We start from the raw sequence: 17,319 nt of genomic DNA on the forward strand, positions 1-17,319 counted from the left end.
TGGGGCAGTAAAAGTTATGGAATAAGAAATATTATTAAAAACAAGAAGACTTACTGGGGCCAGCAGAGGAGCCCTCAGCGATGTCCTCCTGGTGGTGTTGTTCCTGTCCCGCCGACTGCCCAGTCCCTGTCGGTCTGCCCCTGGGTGCTGATGAACAGGAAAGATATAAGAAAGAGACAAACATTGATGGATGGTGTCAAACAAATACAATATTTTTCAACAACGGTCAAAAAACACTTATATAAACAACAATTGCAATAACTACATTGACCGATCTCATCTGGTCAACATGTAATATCGGGGGATTCGCAGTTCGACTACTTAAGTTACTATTTATCAACAGTAATCCAGTCTTCCATTCTGATTCCAGAAAACTAAGTTACAACTAAGCCTAAGTACAACGTACCACCCAACCTAGCCCACCTATTCCAGGCATGCCAATTGTACATTAAGTATGCATTTCCACTGTATTCCTCAACAATGCGTATGGTCAAATCATGGAGGACACATGAACATGACTACATTTTTTGTATACACCAAATTTTGGTTTGATTGATGCTGATCTGCTACTGTTAAGTAACTGCTAAGCCTACCACCACTCATTGAACAAACTAGAAAAGGTTCTAAAGACTGCCGTACTAGCAGCACGTTACGTAACTGAGTGAGGGGGCTTCACGCATACCACTAACAAATTAGAAGCTCATACAAAGTAGTGTACCTAAACATCAATCCGCCCCTATCTATTAGTGACGGGACAAAGTAAGGAGTGGACTAGAGTCACTGTAGCATTACGTAACTTAATTTCTCTAAAATAAACTCGTAAAGACTCACGCTAAGCAAGCGCAAACGCAAAGCTGCAAACAAGTAAGATTAGTAGTAGCGCAAAAGAGCACCATAATCACAGAAGACTTTTACACGTTATTAACCTGGAATGTATTGTAAGCAGCAACATTCTAGCTGGTTGGAAGGAAAAAAAATATTCGCAATATATAACACAGAGCAGAAGAACAGACACAAAGTTGTAGTCATTAAATATGTACTCACCAAGCCCCGGGACCTCCACTCCTAGCAGGTCCAGCAGGTCCTGCTCACGGTCCAGGATGTCGGCCCACCGGTGCGTCAGCTGTGCCTGGGTGCGCCGGACCCCAGAGATGCACGACACTGCCCGGCGCACCTTCCCCCACCGCTGCCGACGCTCCCGGAGGCCGTACCCGGACCCAGGCCTGCCACCTGCTGCCAAGGTTGAGGGGAGGTTGCGCTGCACAAAAAAAATTAGTGCAGCCAACTCCTCCTCCCCAAATAAGCCCGTGCCTGCACCCCTTGTGGGCGCCGCCTTCCGCAAGGAAGGCGGTCGCGGCTCTGGCTGCGCCGGCGAACAGCCCTACCCTTGGACATGGTTCTGGGGACGGGGCGGGAAAGAAAAGGTAAAATAAATAAAGGAGTAAAGGAAATAAATAGCAGGCAGTAGAAAGAGAAAAAGTAGCTAAAAAACAAAAAAAAGGACACAAAAACCAAAAATATAGAAGCAGGAAAATAGTTAGAGAAATAATAAGTAATAAAGATCCAAAAAAAGTGGCTATAAACAAAGGATTGAAAGGATTTTGGGAGGATTGAAAATCAGGCCCCAGAACCATGCAATAGAGTGAAAAACAAGATGGCCGCGCCCATTGCGACCACGTGCGCAAGTTCGCGCGATATTTTCTCCCCGAGCAAGCAAAAAGCAACGCAATCAAGTAAAAGCGGTCGCGAACAGGAAATTTCGACCTCGAACGGGCGTGTACATGCATTGCGTGACCCGGAACAGGAAGTAAGCATCGCGAGAGGGCGGGACAAGTGAAAACAAGATGGCCGCGCCCTTGAGCAACCGCATGGGTAAGTTGGTGCCCCACGATCACGGAAAAAATACCGCGAACAGGCGGGAAAAAAACTTCCGCGTCTTCGCGATATTTCCGGCGTGTTTGCGGAGATTTTTAGCATTTTCGCGACAATTTGCGAAAGTTAATTTTGCAAATTCCGCCCACCCCTACTGTGTACCCATGTAAGATGAGAAGGAATGTTCTTTTTTTTCTAGCACACAACAAACAACATTAACTGTGCTGATGTTTCAGAACATTTTAGAATTAATATATTTCTTTGTAATTCTGAAGTGTGGTAGAAGCAAATATTTGAAAATGATCGAAACACATGAATACACTAGGTGATGACATTTGCACATATTATTGTTTGTGTGCAGTAAAACTGTATTTTGGTGCCAATGTAATGCTCATTTCAATTGAATTGTCTTTCTGTAATGGCAGGGCACTACCACACCATGCATACTCCACACTACGCCACTTCACTCATTTATATACAATCCACCCCACACCACTCCAATCTACCCCACTCCAACCCAATCGACTCCACTCCAATCAAATCTACTCCACTCTGCTCCTATCTACCCCAGTCTATACCACTCTAACCCACTCCAATCTACCACACTCCAATCTACCCCATTCCCCCACTCCAATGTATCTCAATCCAACCCACCCCACTCCAATCTACCCCACTTCAATTTACTGCACTCCATTCCAATGTGCCCCACTCGAAACTCCACTGCAATCTATCCAATTCCTCTCCACTCTATTCTGCTCCACTACTATATACCCCACTCCCCCACCAGCCACGGTCCATGCAGGTAACAGCGGTGGGGCAGTGGGGCCATGTAAGGGGGGATTTCGAGGGACAATGCAGAGGGAAAATTAATTATTTATTTAATTTCCCCTCTGCATCGTCCCTCGAATTCCCACCTTACATGGCCCCACTGCCCCACCACTGTTACCTGCATGAACCGCGGCTGTTCCCCACAATCTACTCAACTCCAATCTACCACACTCCAATCCACCCCATGCCAGTCTACCACACTCCAGTCTACCCAAATTTACCCTACTCCACTTCACTCCAATGTTCCTCACTCCTCTTAAATCTACCACACTCCACTCCAATCTAACCCAATCCTATCCCACTCAATCTTCCAATCTACCCTACTCCAATCCACCCCTCTCCAATCTATTTTATCCCATTCCAACCCACGGTACCCAACTCCAATCTACCCCATCCAATCTGCCCCACTCCAATCTACCCTACTTCAATCTTCTCCACTTCAATCTACCCCACTCCACTCTGATGTACCCCAATAGACCCCACTCCAAACTATCCCATTCCTAGCTATCTCACTCCAATCTACACCACGCCACTCCAGTCTACCCCATTTCACTCCATTGTATCCCACCATCATCCACCCAATCTGTCCCACTCCAACCTACCCCACTCCTACCCCACTCCACTCTTATCTACCCCACTCCACCCTAATCTACCCACTCCACTCAATCTACTTCTGTCCACTCCACTCTATTCCACTCCAATCTACCCCACTCCAGTCCAATTTACCCTAATCCACTGCACTCCACTCTTCCCCAATCTACCTCACTCTGCTCCAATTTACCCTACTTTATCTCACTCCACTCTATACCGATCTACTCCACTCCAATCTATCCCAGTCCACTCTAATTTACCCCATTTCACTGCTGTCTACTCCACTCCACCCCAATCTACCCCAATTCAATCTGCCCCATTTCAATCTACCCCACTCCAATCTACCCCACACCACTTCAATCTATCCCCCTCCCCTTGTTTATCCCACTCATCTCTACCACACTCCACTCTACCCAAATCTAACCCTCTGCACTTCACTCCAATCTACCCCACTTCAATCTACCACACTCCACTCAAATTTACCCCACTCCACCCAAATCTAAGCCACTCCACCTCAGTCTACCCCACCCCACTTAAATCTACCCCACCCCACTCCAATCTACCCTACTCCAATCTACCCCACCCCAATCTATCTCATCCCAATCTACCGCACCTCAGTCTACACCACTCCAACCTACCCCACTCCTACCCCACTCCACTCTTATCTACCCCACTCCACCCTAATCTACCCCACTCCACTCAATCTACTTCTGTCCACTCCTATCAACCCTATCCACTCCACCCATTCCACTTCAATCTACCCCACTCCAGTCCAATTTACCCTAAACCACTGCACTCCACTCTTCCCCAATCTACCCCACTCTGCTCCAATTTACCCTACTGTATCTCACTCCACTCTATACCGATCTACTCCACTCCAATCTACCCCAGTCCACTCTAATATACCCCACTTCACTGCTGTCTACTCCACTCCACCCCAATCTACCCCAATTCAATCTGCCCCATTTCAATCTACCCCACTCCAATCTACCCCACAACACTTCAATCTACCCCCTCCCCTTGTTTATCACTCTCCACTCTACCCAAATCTAACCCTCTGCACTTCACTCCAATCTACCCCACTTCAATCTACCACACTCCACTCAAATCTACACCACTCCACCCAAATCTAAGCCACTCCACCTCAGTCTACCCCACCCCACTTAAATCTACCCCACCCCGCTCCAATCTACCCTACTCCAATCTACCCCACCCCAATCTATCTCATCCTAATCTACCCCACCTCAGTCTACACCACTCCAATCTATTGTACTCCATTTTACCCCACTTCATCCCACTCCACCCCACCCTGTTGCAATCTACCCCACCCCACTCTACCCCACTCCATTACAGTCTACTCTAATCCACACAATCTCCGTCACTCCATTCTACTCTATCCAATGTACCCCACCTCACTTAACTCCATAATACCACATGCCACTCTACCAGTTTGCACTCGAGGATATTGTCCACCCAAGATCCTCTGACTGGCCTCCTGCCCCGGTTGTGGCGAAGTACATGCAGCGTTTGTAATATACTGCATGCTAAATGCCCAGGACCTGACCTCCCTGTAGCACTGACATAGGCCCCAGCATGCTATCTTTTTTGAAGAAATATGTAATGAACCCCAAAAAGGCAATTTACAGGGCATGGAAAGCATATCAGGATAAACTCTTAGACCTCTCTGGACCCTAGGAAAAAACTTTAGAGGTGGCACTCGAGGCACAGCAGACTGGCTCCACGATAGAGCCAGAGGTCCTGGCTGACTGGTCACAAAGGGCAGTATGTCTCATAGGAAACACTCCTCAAACCACCCCAAACTACCCAACTCCAATCTACCTCATTCAATTCATCCCATTCCAATCTACCCCAATCTAGTCCACTCCAGTCTACTTCACTACACACCAATCTACCCCACTCCAATCTACCCCCAATCAAGTCTACCTCACCCCATCCCAATCTACCCCACATCACTTAAGCCAACTACACTGCAATCAACCCCCCTCCACTCCAATCTACAGCAATCTACCCCTCTCCTATCTATCTCAATCTAATCTACCCCACTCCATCCCAATCTATCCCACTCGACTCCAGTCTACCCAATTCCACTTCAATCTACCCCACTCCAATCTAACCCACTCTACTCTAATATACCCCACTCCAATCTACCCCAACCCACTGAGTTTCCCTCTTCCCCAATCTACACCACTCCCCAATATATCCCAGTAAAATCTATACCATTCCACTCCAATCTACCCCACTCCACGCCAATCTACCCCACTTCACCCCAATCTACCCCAATCAAATCAATCTACTCAACTCCAATCTATATAATATCAGTCACACTGGTGTATAGCATAGCTAAAACACAATTGCATACGCGAAACCTACTGGCTTTGCCAATGCTCGTTTACACATGAAGACAACCTGGCTTACTGAGGGTGCAACAGTCTGCTGCCTCTGCAGGCACACTATGCTTTGTGTTCTGGGCATGCGCAATAAAACGGCACTGACTTGACTATGGTGCTATTGTTCTGAGCATGAGTACCCCAGTAACACTGTTACCTCTATTTGCAGTATAGTAATGCAACCTTGTTGACCAGGGTGAAGGTTTCATTGCATCTCCGGGATATACAAGGTGATTCCCTGTTAGGACTGGTGGCTCCAATTATGCTTCTCTTTCTTTACTGTCAAAAGCACAGCAGCCAATCAAAACATTTTGTAACAAACTTCAAATCCTGTGAGTATCAACCACCCCCCTTTCAACACATCCTCTCCAGTCCACCAATCACAGCCTCTCCATGTCCTAAAAGCTGAAAAACACTATCTTGCTTTCTCTTTCTTTTGCTGCTCGGCAGTCAAGAGTAGTCTCAATCGATTTTGTACCTCTCACATCTCCTGGTAGTATTGTTTGTCTGCTCGCTGATTTATGCATTGATTTACAATATGTGTTACTGAGGATTTGCTTCATAACAAGTGCTTTTATTGCTACTATTTGAATTGCTTTTTGGATTTCTGAGCACCTCGGGTCTGTTATGCGGGACATGTGCATTGCTGCTTGCTCCTTGTCATCCCCACGCTACTAACCCCACTCCATTGCACCACAGACTCCTCCAGCGCCAGCCGCTGCTTGGGCAGCCAGCTCGGTTTGCTGCTCCCCCTTTGGGCATGAGCCTGCACATGTGTCACCCAATTAGGTACCATGAGCAGTCCTCTTTCCCTCTCTTTTATCGCCCACCCCTCACTTGCGGCTCTGCGGTGGTTGAATGAATCTGCAGGTGCCGACTCCGAGCAACAACAGGAGGGCCATCTTCCCCGCATCATCTAGGCATTTATAACACCGTGAACCTGATACAATCTTCCACCTCCCTCCCTGGCATAAACTTTGGGAGCCTTTAATTGTGGTTGCAATAATTTTTGGGACCTGTTGCTTGGCCACTCATTTACACCCCTTCCTGCAGGGCCTTTTTGGGGTTGCAATCATTTGGGTACAGACTGTGCCTGAGGAACACTTCCTACATCTACATGTTGTTAGGGGTTGGCTAACCTCTCCTGGTGCTTCCAGTGTCTGGAGCTTTGTAATTAGGCATTGTGTCTGAGTGTGAGCCCTACGATTCTGCGAACTATGAGCCTTTTGAACAGAAAGGTAAATACAATTTTGATGATGGTCTTGTGGAGGCTATTGACATGTCTGTTTGAAAATCGGTTAATAAGACCATGGCTTCGGCTCTTCAGTCCATTACCAATCTATTAGAGCATTTGGCCAAAAAGAAGAAGAAAGTGGGCATTTGCTCATCCACATCTGCTTAGGGTTAGTTCTTCCACTCATAGGGGAAATCCTACCAAATCGAAGAACTGTCCTCATGCTGCTGTCCTGACCCAACTCTCCCAGGACTGGCTGGGTGATCATTGATACAGTGTCCGTGACTCTTCCCAGCCCCCTCCCCAGAAACCTGCCAAGGACACAAACTCTACTCCTCTTGCTCCTCCCGTCCTGATACCCCTGAATCCCCTAGGAAGAAAAAAGTGCAACCCAGGCCCTGTGGCTGGAACGCATGCCAGAATAAGTTCCTAAACCTCTCTAGTCCCAAGGCAACATTTTTCGAGATGGCTGCTGAGGCGCATGAGACTAGCTCCATGATAGATCCTGAAGTCTTGGCTGGCTGGTCACAAAGGGCAGAAACGCCAACTGTGCCATCTCTTTGGAGTGCAAGAAATCCCTGCTTATGCGCATCATTCCTAAACTGGTAGACTTAGCCACTTCTGATGCTGGGTGCAACGATGATGAAATCCTCTTTGGGGAGAAGTTTGCCAAGGATTTATTTATTTAAGGACATTGGCAAGTTCCCTTGGCAAAGTTCAGGTGTCTCTCAAGAAAGTCTTCCAAGCGTACCTTTTGCAGAGGGCTGGACAAACCAGGGGCTGTTTACTAGGCTGAGGATCAGTTCAAGGCTCCTTTCGGGAATATGGCTATCACAGGAGAAGAGGCTGGTAGGACGGTACCAGAGGAACAGACTTCTTCCCATCCAGGTGACACTTTGCAAGGGGCAGACAAAACAGGTACTCCTACAGAGAGTCCTTCCAGACTCCCCCCATCTAGCGGTTTCTCCAGTAAGCATTTTTTCTTTACCCCAGGTGTATTTAGGGGGCAGGACTCAACTATTTGATCACAATTGACAACAAATTGCCCACAACACTTGGGTTATGAAGATGGTTATGGGGTTCCATTTAGAGCTTGTAGGTTCTCCCTCCCACCTGGCTCCCCCTCGACAGCTCTTTTTTTACCAAAAGGAAATTACCGTCATAGATTCAGGGATTCAAAAGCTTCTTCGCAAAGGTGTAATTCCCATTATTTTTCTGCAGTACAATTTTCCTTGTTCAGTTGAAAGGGAAGGTCACCACCTGACTTTAAACCTCAGAGAGTTCAACTACTGGGTGGTGTATATACATTTCAAAATGGAGGGGATACATTTGTTAAAAGAACTGTTGATGGAAGGCAACTGGATGGTCTGTCTGGATCTGACAGATGCTTATCTTACAGTGCAGATCTCTCCACCTCACAGAAGGTTCCTGCAATTTCAATAGTGGGAGCAGTGGTGCGAATATCTGACTAGCCCCTATGGACTCTCATCAGCGCCCTGGTGTTTCACTAAGCTGATGAAGCCTGTGGAGAGACTCAGGTAGAGAGGCATGAGATTAATCATTGATGTAGATGGCATGATTTTCATGGCTCAATCACAGGTTCTTCTACTGGACCACTTGTCTTATACAGTTCATCTCCTTCAGGAGTTGGGCTTTGTCATCATTCAAGTAAAGTCTGTTCTGAGTTCAACCCAGAAGATAGAGTTCCTGGGGTTTCAGGTCGACTTCGGTCCAGGTGCTCCTTCAGCTTCCCTCCCAGAAATTGAGAGACATCAAGTAGAGCTTGAGATCTACATTGAGCAAACAATTTATAGAGTTACGGACAATAGCGAGGATCATCGGACTTCTGGCGTCCTCTATCCAGGCCATTTTCCCAGGCCCCCTCCATTACAGGGCTCTTAAATATCGGATAATCAGGCTTCTCCCTAACGGCCTCTTGCACTACACACAGATCTCTCTTTACCAACAAGGCCAGGGAAAAATTAAATTGGTAGTTGTTACACATTGTAGCTTGGAATGTCAGGGCCATCTTTGGCGCACTACCCGACATCATGCTCGAGTCCAAAACCAGTAGATGGGGCTAGGGCACCAAATGCGGCGATATCTCAACTGGAGGTCATTCAGTTCCTTACAAATTGGACCATCACCTAAATTGTCTAGAGCTTGTGGCAGGTTCTTTTGCTATTCATATATAATGATAGCACGTTCCTGAATAGGAAAATGTCTTTCGTTTTGCACTCAATCTCAGAGATGTGATCTCTTTTGTGAAATTAAACTCAGGTAAATCAGAATTTATTCAAGTATAACTTGAGTTTATTAACCGTTGTTCAAAGTTAATGAAGTCAAAGAATTGTATTCATTCTTTATCAATGCATCATATATCCAACTGCCCAATGCATTTCGGGCTTTTTTAAGCCCTTCTTCAGGGGCGGTACTCTGAAAGGATAAGGTATAGGGTTCAGTATATATATACATTTTATAAACACTCAATGGAAAAGAACAATTTTTATCCAAACAATTATACAGTAGATTTTGATTGTAACAAACATGATCATGTTGAAACAGTATTAAAAGTAATACGTTCGTAATAAGTAAAAAAAAAAAAAAAAAAAACACAATGCCAGTGTTGGTAATTACCAAAATGGAGGTACACTACACATCAAAGTGATGTGAAAATATCCACTTGTTTTACATGTTAAAACAACATACTGTGATGTGCATTTACCAAGGTCATAGGAAATAGTGAAGCCGAAATGGGCCAAGAAAGTTTGGGTGGTAGTGTAAGTAAAAAAATTAAATGAAAAAATGAAAATGCCATATAGGACAAAGTAATGTGGTGTGTTTTTGCCAAAATTGTAGGAAAAAGTAAAGACGAAATAAAAAGAAAAATCTGGATGGTGGTGTGGGTAACAAAAATACATACAGCGTGGGGCCTTTTAAAAGAATACAATCACTATCTGACAAGTAACGGAAGATCAAACTTACAGTTGGTATGGTGATGTATAGATTCTCCTGAACCTGGGAGAATCAAATCGGAAACGCTCCGGTAAGTGTAATGGATGGTAATCATGTGATATATAGACATGTGATAAGGAAAAGTGCGGGAAAAAGAGAACTACAAAGAAAACAGACTTGTAGTTCCAAGAGGTAATCATGTGATATGTGATAAAGAAAAATGCGGGAAAAGGAGAACTACAAAGAAAACAGACTTGTAGTTCCAAAAGGTCAATAAAGTTTAGTGAAACTACACGTGCAAACAAAATATAAAATAATAAACAAAAGTGAGTGCAGTTAAATCTGTAAAGGAATTAGGCCAAAAGAAAAATGGAATAGACAGCGTGTGACACCGAAGAAACACATGTAATTCGAGTGATTCGAACCAAAAGCGATAGTTCAAAAAATGTAAGATATTACCAAATCCTGGAGCTTGTAAGGGAGCGTCAATGTAATAGTGCAATAGTACATGTGTATAAGATGAAATTAGTAAGTAAAATAAAATAAAATAACTGTAAGGTTCAACGTGAACTGTAAAGTTACACAAGGTACTAGGGTACCACAAGTCGGGTGGAAAGTTCAAATCTCCAATTTAAGGCGAATAAAGGAGACCTTAGTTACAGAAAACAGCCCAGATCATAACGCTCGTTGAGACTAGGGGTGGGCGGAATTTGCGGAATTAACCTTCGCAAATTATCGCGAGAATGTTTAAAATTATCGCAAACAAGCAGAAATATCGCAAAGATGCGGAAGTTTTTTTCCGGCATGTTCGCGAGATTTTCTGCATGGTTGCGGGTCGCCAACTTACCCATGTGGTTGCTTGCGGGCGCGGCCATCTTGTTTTGAGTTGTTCTCGCGGTGCATGATCGCGAGAAGAAAGACGTGATCGCGCGACGCATGACGTCACTGCGGGCGCGAACTGTCGCGAGACAGCGCAAATGGCTAAAAACAATACAACATCTCATGGAGAACGCGACCGGATCAAGAAAACTTGTCGGCGAACGCAGGGATTCAGGTAAGGCGATCGCGCGCGCGCGAGAATGTATCATTTTACAGCGCGAGCAAGAAACAAATTATCGCCAAGCTGCGGAAACCGGAATTTTTGACATTTTCGCGCTCTCCGCGGAACGCAAAAATGTCAAATTATCGCAATTTCCGCGAACGGAACGAAATTTTTGCCCAGGCCTAGTTGAGACCTTTCGGATGTATGGAATTCAGCTTGTGGATCCAAAATGTTTCTCTTTGTAATAGATATTTACTATTGTCACGACCCCTCAGCTGGGGAATCTGTTCAAGAACCAAAAATCGCAGTTGACAGATGTTATGCTGATGCTGGTGAAAATGAGTTGCGAGTGGTGATTTCGCCTGTTTGGTACGTATATTGCTTTTGTGTTCATTGATCCGTATACGGATTTTTCTCTCAGTTTTGCCCACATAAACCAAACCACATGGACATTTCAACATGTAAATGAGATTCTGACTATTACATGTGGCTGTAACCTTGAGTTTGATCGTGTTACCTTGTGAAGGATGTTGGATGTTGGTACCTTTGATGATAGAGTTACAGTTACCACAGTTGAGACATGGTAAAGTACCTTTGAAAGAGCTGGTAGTGAGTTCATCAGCTTTAGACAATATTTGTTTGATGTTGCGTGATCTTTGGTAAGCAAATCTAGGTGATATTTCAAAAATGTAATTGAAATCCATTTCCATGCTTAACATAGGCCAATACCTGAGGATGGTTTTTTTTATGTTGAAACTTTGTGTGGAGAATTTTGACACAAATGTCATTCGTTGATCTGAAGTTTTTGGTGGTTTGGGTGAAAGAAGCATCTGTCGGGTAGATTTGTTAGACTTCAATGTGGCGCTGTCAAGAACTTTGGTAGGATATTTTCGTTGTTCAAATTTGGAAATGCAAGCGGATTTGCTTGATTCAAACAATTCATTGGTACTTGAGATTCTTTTCAATCGTAGTAGTTGTGAGTAGGGAAAATGATTCTTGAGAGATGGTTGGTGGAAACTGTGAAAGTGCAGGAGATTATTGCGGTCAGTAGGTTTAGTGTAAACCTCAGTGGTGAGGTTTCCTTGGTATAATGTGACCTTGGTATCCAGAAATGTTATTGATTCTTTGTTTATACAGTGAGTGAATTGAATTCGTTGGTCAACTGTATTAAGTGATTCAATTAATGATTCCAGATGATCAATTGAGCCATTCCATAAGATAAAAATGTCATCAATGTATCTTTTATAAAGGGTAAGATGTTGGGTCCACTCGTGTTTGCAAAGTATGTTGTCTATTTCAAAACGGTGCATAAAGAGGTTCGCGTATGTTGGGGCGGCACAATTGCCCATGGAAGTTCCGGGGCATTGAATGTAAAATGTTCCTGCCCATTCGAAGTAGCTGTGATAAAGGGTGAAATGCATGAGTTCCATCAAAAATACTTTGAGATTCTCTGGTTTGTCTGTGGTCATCAGAAATGACTCGATTGCCTCAATGCCTTTATCATGGGGTATGGAAGTGTAAAGTGAGTTTACATCAATGGTACATAGGACGGTTTCCATGGTTATCAAATTTTGAATGGACTCCAGGATATTGAGAAAATCAGTAGTGTCCTTAATGTAGGTAGTCATCGACTGAACAGAAACTTGTAGATGTTTGTCCAAGTATTTCCCTACGGGTTCATGTAGTGAGTTCACTGTAGACACAATGGGTCTGAATGGCGGTCTTGTGGCGTTTTTGTGCATTTTGGGGAGCATATAGATATAGGGTGTAGATGGGTTGCTTTTGATCAGATATGTTTTGTCTTCTTCGTTGATGACACCCTGTTCTAAAGCTGTATTAACGATGGTTTTTAGCACAATCATGAAATCATTGGTTGGATCCGTTGGGGTGGGCATGTATGTATCTGAATTGTTGACGTGATCATTTACATTTTTAGTGTAAAAGATGGTATCCATAATGACCAGTGCTCCACCTTTATCGGCTTGACGTATGGTAATCTCTGGTTTGTTTGCTAATTCTTTTAAGGCTTGTTGTTCCTTTTTGGTTATGTTAGAGTATGCCTTTTTGTTATGGTAGCCAATTTTTTTGAGTTCTTTATTAACGATTGTTTCGTAGGCATCCAATACTTTATGACTCATGGGTGCTGTGAAGGTGCTCCTGTTGCGAAGTCCCATTAGGGTGTTCTTCCGTGGTACATCTGGAATGTTAAGGATGTTTCGAAAGTAGTGTTTAAGTCTCAGTAGACGCATGAATTTAAAGAAACTTATATCAGTTTCTAATTGATTGGAATGGTAAGTGGGAACAAAGGAGGTTCCTTTTTGAAGTGTAGCAATCTGGAGTTGTGTAAGATTATAAGAAGAGATGTTTATCACGAGGTTTTCTGACTGCGCGTATTCTTGGCCACTGATTTTGTTGATGTTTTTCCTCCTGGATCTCCGGGTGGCCTTGTGCCTGCCTCTAAAAAATGAGATTGTCCCGAACTGCTGGTTGTTGGGCCTTCACTGGCTGTGTGCTGTGGGTCTCCTGTCTCTGTTGATCTAAGATTTGGTTGTGAAGTTTGGGGTGCTCTGGTTGTCTTATCTCTACTGGATGAGTCATCGGAAGATGTAGTGTCTATATCCGATCTTTGTCCTGTGTGTTGACGTTGTTGTCTTTTGTAAGCATAGGCTTCTGCCCATGTGTAGACCTCTCCTAATTTATAATCCGTGCTGTCACGTTTGAATTTTTGCTATTCAAACACTCTCCTCGGAAGAACAATTGTTGCATCCTGCAGCGGATGGCCAACATCTCCGCAGTCAGCTATATCAGCAAACTTAGGGGCACTAAGTTCAAGTTGATGGTGGAAAAAGGCAAGCATTTTTGGCACTTCTGCCTGAAACATCGCATTTCAGTGATTGTGGAGTATATCCCTTATTAGAAGAACGTTGTTGCGGACAGTAACTCTAGATTCCTGATGGATGCGAGTGACTGGAGGTTGCATCCTCGTGTTTCAGCAGATTGAGACTCTTCTCAACCTCATTTGATCAACCTGTTTACATCCCAGTGTTCTTCAATTGGAGGCTGGATACTTTGGCAAGAGGCACTGATGCGTTTCTGCAACACTCTTCTAAGGGGTTGCTTCACGCCTTTTCCCCCTTTTCCATGATTGTGATAGGGGCGGTGCAGGTGAGGAGACAGGGAGCGACGGTGGTCTTTGCAATCCTGATTTGAAAGGCCCAACTATGGTTCCCAGTTCTTCAGATGTACGTATCTCTCCCTTTTGCTCTTCTGATGTTCCCAGAAATCCTGCTGAATTACTTGGGGGAACTTAATCCTCTGGCTACCTCACATGGCATGGAAGGTTTCCAGCACAGTTGGTTTTGGCCAGGAATTTTGAGACAGACTTTTATTTACCTGCAACGAGCATGGGCCCTTCCACTTACAACGATACAAACCCGCTTGGAGGAATTGGTTGGGTTTGTGTGTGGAACAGGATTTGGATCCCATGAAGGCTGATTTGAAGGATGTCATGAATTTTCTAGCTGAGCGAGCTAGGGACCGCTTGTGTTACAGGTCGGTAAAGAATTTTAGATCAGCTATCTCGGCTGGTCATACCCACATTAATGGTAAACTGGTTGGGGCTCATCCAATGGTCTGCAAAATTGCTCAAGGGTATTGGAGTTTCTAATCCTCCTAAGCCTTGTTTTGGCAATTATGGGTCGTCAATTTGGTCCTAAGGTTTTTTCAGAGGTGATCAGACAATGTGTTTTTGTCTAGGAAGCAACTGCTGGCTAAACTCGCTATGTTGCTTTGTCTGGTCTCCTGTCGAAGAGTTTTGGACATCCATGTGCTGGATTTAGCTGGTAGAGTGCTCTCTCTGGAAGAAGTTTCCTTTGCTATCTCTAGATGTAAAAAAACATTTTCAAAGTCTATTGATTATCCAGTTTTTGGACATGATGAGAAGTTATGTGTGTTATGATATTAAAAAACGCATGAGAACTGTGCTAGATTGTTGCGTGCTGATCTGTGTGGTAAATTTAAATTACCTAGACTTAATTTATGCGGTAAAATACAATACGAATAACTCAGTAAAAATAAGAGGCAGAATCCGTGGTATTCGAGGGTATAATAGGGTATTTATTCCTTACAAAGGAATGATGGTTCGAACCAGGCAATCGAGTTCCGTCACCACGAAGGTTCAGGAAGGGATCAGCAATACATTATTGACATGTTAAAGCATATATAGTAATGCATTACAGTAAAGACAGATGCAGGAGGCATAACAACTGATAAGAATACACATATGTAATAAAAAGCGTTACAATAGGCGTGCATAGAGGCGTATACTAAAAACGTCATTATGATGATGACACAAGTGGGTGGATCCATAAGAGAATCCTGCAAAGTCAGCAAAAATACATGGCAGAGATGCGCGCGCAGCCGCATGATGTGTGATTGACGTGTAACTAGAGGGTGAAGGGAACTTGACATTTAGCCCTACATGAGGAGACAGAAGTCTGGGGTGTCTGGACAACCTAGTCCTAAATCATATCTAATATCTTGTGTTTAAGGAACTATATTATCTGGAAGGAAAGGTCTTCTCAGACAGATCCTATTCTATACTGACTGTTAGTGCGTGTACAAGCGTCTAAGTGTCTACATGGGATGCGAGGGGGGCATGGGCCTACCATGGTAACGAGAGTCATGAATTACTTGCACGGAGACAGTAAGGCCGGGCCCTTTGCTCTGCAGCTAGAGGGATGTTTACCTAAGCTATTTAGACAGGAATGCATTTCTTGAGGAACGGAGCAGATAACTTGAAGGCTGAATACAGTTTTTGGCAGGCAACAGGCCGGGCTTAGGCACCATTAGCCGCGCAGGAAGTAAGACAAAGTTCATGGATACAGATGCAGGTCCAGGCTGGAGCATTCAGAGGCAGAAGCAGGAAAAAGCTCGATGGCAGAATTCAGGGCCTACCTTGCCAGAGCTGGAAAACGTGAAAAGTATACCATATAAAGACGGTGGCAAGGCATACTTAGGAACGGAATATCTGGCCCATTCATGGCAGATATGAAAGAGTACATATTAACGTTGGACACAATTGTATTTGCGTCTTTATAGCTTGAAGTGGAGGGAACATACATGTACTTGTAGCATGTACATGGAGCCGTTGGGGTCTAGATAGGGGACACAATTGACCATAAAAATTCATATTTCCTCATTCCCTCCTTGTCCCCTACGGACCCTCATGAAATATCGATCTTCAGGAATCCATCAATCTGTTCATGTAACATCATTTGCTCTTCTTTCTTCTTCCGGGATCTTGAATGAAAACTTGAACGTGGAATACACGATGTGGCACACAGGCCGCAAATCGCTGGTCCACATTGCAGACATAGGCAACAACTGAATACTATGAGAAGGCCAATACCTAGGAAGGATAGGACTTTCCATCCCCAGGCTGACAATACGCTCCAGAACCAACCGGACCATGTCCAGGTGCCTGCATTCTGATGTATCTGGTTTGCAATCTTGTGAAGACGAGTTATGGCTTTATATACGGAGGGCGCGTTTTCTGGGATGAAAACACAGCAACTTGATCCGATGACCCTACAAGCTCCGCCCCTATCTGCTAGGATGACGTCGAGGACAAGACGATTTTGGAGAACAACAATCCGCATCGCAGACTGCTCCTCTGTTAAGTTGCCTAGGGCAGAGGTAGTTTCATTCACTACTGCTTCAAGGGTTCTGGTTAATCTACGTATCAGTTTACTGTTTGAGACAACACCTATGTAAGGGAAGAGACCTTTATTGAAGTCTGTATATTGTTCCCATGCTGTTTCGGTGTAGTCAACAATCGGGGTATCTCTCTGGGGTCTATGGTGTACTAGATTGGTATTTCTATGATAATCAGGAGGGGCTAGGAAAACAGGTGGCAGAAGGAATGCAATGTAACAGGTACCATCCCAATCTAGGGGTAGGCGTATATATGCGGTGTGGCCACAGATGAAGTAGGAGTGACGGGAAGCTCTAAATGTAGACTTGCCTTTATCACTGAATTCGATCACAGTAGTACATTTACTATGACCCAGGTGTACTGAACCATTCTTTCTTACACATAATTCACCTTTGACTGGTAATACGGACATAGCAGGCAAGACTAGTGTAGCTTCAGATTCAACATTTAGAATCATGAGGTTAAGTGTAAAATTACCTAATCCATATACTTCATTTTCTAGGTCAGTTCCTGTTCTTTTGGGAAGTCCCTCCTTGTTAGGATAACAGGCTTTAAGCAAAACTAAGTTCAGGTTTCCCCATACCCAGTTGCTCTGGTAAACTACAGTGTTTGAATCTAAAGAGTTAATCAAACTAAACCATGCTCCACAGGAACCATTGTGTGTAAACGGATA

The sequence above is a fragment of the Triturus cristatus genome, chromosome 5_1, assembly GCF_964204655.1.
Source record: "Triturus cristatus chromosome 5_1, aTriCri1.1, whole genome shotgun sequence".
NCBI classification, from domain to species: domain Eukaryota; kingdom Metazoa; phylum Chordata; class Amphibia; order Caudata; family Salamandridae; genus Triturus; species Triturus cristatus.